Below are 4256 nucleotides of genomic sequence, written 5' to 3' on the forward strand. Positions count from 1 at the left end.
GATTGTGGAGCAATTAGTGGAATGAAGATTAGCAGGGGAAACCGAAGTACTCGGAGAAAGCCTGCCCCAGCGCCACTTTGTCCAACACAAATCCCACTTGACCAGACCCGGGATCGAACCCGGGCCGCCGCGGTGGGAAGCCAGCGACTAACCGCTTGAGCTAGGTCGCGGCCATTTCTTTCCTGTTACTTCCATTTCTTTTTCTTCTTCCTTTTATTTCCTTGCTTTGTGTCTTCATGTGTATCCCCTCCCCTTTCATTGCTAGGCAAGGGCATGGTAAACGCGTTTCCGTGTGCAATAGAAGAATTCTTGGACGCGTCGTTTTCTGTGCGGTCCGTTTCGTATCGAAGGAAAGAACAATTGTGCTGGCTAGGACCAGCATCAATTTACTGCTATGCTGTGTTAGTTCTTCCCAGAATTTCTTATTATAATATCAAAATGTGTTGATGGTTTAGAGCACTGATGTTCACTTTTGGCTAAGTCTGAGTTTCTGTGAGCTCTTGATTGTTAAATAGGCTGCTTTTCTTCTTTTCAGATAACGAAGTCCAGGAACTGCAATGGCGATAGGGACTAATTCAGAAATATTGCATGCTTTCCCAGAACATCACGCGGGTGCAACTTTAAATCGCGTTTACTGAAAACTGGGTGTGTTAGACTTAACGATATATATGTTCTAAGCTACCAGTATCTGTTTATTTCAAATCAGTTGGTTCTCAAAAGTGAGCATCTCATATTCGGCCTTTCTACTCTAAGGAAAAGATCATGTGGACGGAATATAAACATTCGAGATGGCGAATTTTCTTCAAATTCTGGTTTCTGATTCGTTTCCGATAATTAGATAGTGTTCGGGCCACTTATCTGTAACATTTGTAGGCGTAAAGGCGGCTTAGGCCGGTCACGGTAGCCGAGCGGTCTAAGGCATGTGCTGTCTTCGCTCGCTTGGAAACCGGGATCGTGGGTTCGAATCCCAGTCAGGGCATGGATGTTTAGTTTGTGTGTATGCGTTTTTCTGTGTTTGTGTACAGGTAGAGGCCTTGCGACGAGCTGATCACCCGCCCAAGCAGTCCTACCGAATGTGTAAGATCTAGAAAAACCGAAGTGAACGGAGAAGTTCATGGAGGTAGGCCTAGGCCCACTGAGATTGTAGTGCCAAGAAAACAAAGGCGGCTTAGAATGCTCCCACAGCCCTGAGAGCCATAGAAGGCGACGAAAAGGTAACCCAGTGCCTGGGGGTATATCTGGGCCACTCTGTCACGGGGGGAGGACATAAAATACTCGTACAGAGACCTAGGCCTCCAGGTTTGGCGCAAGGCTGACAACCTTGTTCTGTAAAAGATATATATTTTTGAGAAATCAGAAAAGCGACAGTCGGATGCAATCTGGCAGGATCCTCTAAGGAAAGCTATGGCTCAAAAAAGGGCTATTTTTTCAATTATGATGAATGTTTCTCACGTTATGTCATTCATATTCAATTTCACCTTGTTCGCCTTAACTGACACGCAACCCGTGCGGTCCATATCTGAATCATGACGAGACGAGGCGAGACAAAACGTGACGGAGGTGTGGCGGGGTTTGATGCTATCAGAATGACTGATTGAGTCTTATGTTATTTAATAACCTTGTTCTAACTGTACAGTGTCTGTGATATAAGTGTATTTACGGCGAATGGCGCGTAGGTAAGGGATTTGAAAAAGGTGGCCGTATACTATTTTCTGGACCGCCTCTCTGGTCTAGTGGTCAGAGTTTCTGGTTACAGATCCAGAGGTCCCGGGTTCGATTATTCCCGGTGATACCAGATTTTCTGAGAAGCAGTGGGTCTCGAATGGGGTGAGGATAACTGAAGAGCTATTTAAAGGAAATAGCGGCTCCGGTCTAGAAAACCGAAATTAACGGCCGTGAAAATCCGTTGCGTTGTCCACGCGACACACTCTATCCGCTAAAGTTGTCACTAACTTCGCCGGCAAGCGGCGGTAGCTCAGTCGGTACAGTCCGTTTGCGGGATTCGCCGAAATGGATCGAGGCAGAACACGATGTGCCTGAATCACAATATTCGGTATCCAAATTCAGATTCAAACACTATGGGGATAGCTCAGTCAGTAGAACGACGGGCTACGCGCTGGACGGCCCCGGTTCGATTCCCGACAGTGCAAAATTTTTCTCTTCTCTACAGCTTCCAGACCAGCTGCGGGGCCCACCCAGCATCCTATTAAAAGCAGGCAGGGGCGTGAAGCTGACCACTCACATTCGTCTAGTGTCGAGGTGAAGAAAGGTGGATCTATACCTCCACTTCTCCCATGTGTGTACATGGCACAGTGCTTACCTAATCACAAGGACGGCTTTACCTTACCTCCTGTACGTCGATATTGCGTCCACACAAATAAATCAATCTGCCCGGTGCTGGGAATGTAAATGAAATGCCCTTCCCGTGGTGAGGCATTAACGCCAAATTCTTGGGACTCGGAAACTGAGCGTCAGCATCCCGCGATAGATACTGTACTGCAATGTCGGGTAGGGACGATTCCTCACGGTAGCCGCCATCCGTGATTCACTGGAAACGCTCGCTAGGTCAGGGTGCAGCTGGAAGCAGAGCTGTGGCTGCAGCGCATCCGGCACACGCAACGCTAAGATGATTTACCACATGACCTTGAGTATCATGACGCAAACTGGAGCCGAGTGCTCTCTGCAACCGTTCCTTGTTTCAAGGTCTATAAATACGCAAGTTCTTAAAACTGTACAAGTATTCAGCATACCCGAACTAAAAACAATTCTGCAAAATAGATTTGACAGTTTACCCAGCGGCCCATGCGTGCAGGATTGTCCCCGGAATGTTTCCCCGTGTTCTTCACTCCCACCAACAAATGCAGTTGCAGAAGCTTAAACCTGGGAACCGGGATAACTTACTCGGTATAGCGACGGACTACGGGTTGAATGGGCGGGGTTCGATTCATGGCTAGAGATTTTTGTCTACTGCGCAGCGTCCAAACCGGCTCCTGGGCCCACTCGACGTTTTTTTCCTAAGGTGGGTTTTCCCCAGGGGTTAAAATGACTGGAGCGTGAAGCTTACAACTCACCTCCATCTAGTGCCGATGTCAAGATTGGTAGAGCTATATGTCTTCATGGTCAGACACAACTTTACGGCTTTACTTTAGTGCGACATCTTCCTAATCCTTTAAGATTCATTGTACACAAGCAGCCGAATATTCAACGTTACAGCCCTATATGTAGTTTGGGAGAGTCGTCAAGTACACATATGATAAAAAAAAAACATAAAAAGCAACATAAACGTAAATGCAGTTGAGAAAGAGTCGTTAAATAAGCAGAGTCTATGAAACCCATAAGAAACAAAGTAAATGCAAACATGAATGAAGGTAGAGTGAATATTTAAACAAGATGGTAACTAACTAACTAACTCCATGTAGCTGAGCTCTTCTTAAGAAGCCTCCAGTCGCATAGCTACTCAAGAATCTTCCAACATTTTACAGAAACCGAAGGTTTATTACCGTGTTCACAAGAGCTCTACATTGGTCCTATTCTGAGCCTGATTAAACCAGTCCATACCACCCCATCCAATCTCTCGAAGTTCCATTTTAATATTATCCTCCCACCTAAGTCTAGATCTCTATAGTGGTCTCTTTCCTTCCGGCTTTCCCATCAATAGCCAATATGCATTCCTCTTCTACCCCACCTCATCCTCATTTACTTGATCACTCTAATTCTACTTGGCGAAGAGTATATGTTATGAAATCCTTCATTATGCAGTTTTAAACAAAATGCTAGGAGAAAATTACAGAATCAGTTTTCTGCCACTGTACAATTCATAAGGAGGAAGAGATATTGACAAACGTCGTAAGAGTTGGATTTAAGTCAGAACATGGTTTCAACACGAAGGAAAAGAAGACAAATATATGAAAATGGCGATAGGGTGATGATGAAACGGGATGCAATTAGAGTAAGTGATATTATAAATCTCCTTTTGTTCTTCAAAACAAGGAAAATAGGCTAATAAACAGGCAGGGCGAAGGGCAGGAGGGAGACGCTTGAAAGAGTATTTTGAAGCCGGTACAGGCCACAATTTTCCTTATCGCGCGAAGACAAGAAAAGCCAGAAGAAGTGCCCCAGAAATGGTTATGATATGAAAATCGTCGTTGTGCACTGTAATTTGTTTGGAGAAGATCCGTTCAAATTGTCCTTTTTCTTCCTAACTGCCAAGGTCATGCAGCCTCGTGATGTTTATTACAGCAACCCCCCCCCCTCCC

General features: G+C 45.4%; 1 long non-coding RNA gene across 1 annotated transcript in view; it reads left to right on the forward strand.

Moving 5' to 3' along the window:
• Positions 1-4256, forward strand: part of LOC117282338 — a 17651-nt gene that overhangs the window by 2799 nt on the left and 10596 nt on the right. Inside the window, exon 3 of the long non-coding RNA XR_004513057.1 lies at positions 536-645. This is a non-coding gene — a long non-coding RNA (uncharacterized LOC117282338). The remainder of the gene's footprint in view (positions 1-535; positions 646-4256) is intronic.

This window comes from Cryptotermes secundus, unplaced genomic scaffold (genome assembly GCF_002891405.2).
Source record: "Cryptotermes secundus unplaced genomic scaffold, Csec_1.0 scaffold1769, whole genome shotgun sequence".
NCBI classification, from domain to species: domain Eukaryota; kingdom Metazoa; phylum Arthropoda; class Insecta; order Blattodea; family Kalotermitidae; genus Cryptotermes; species Cryptotermes secundus.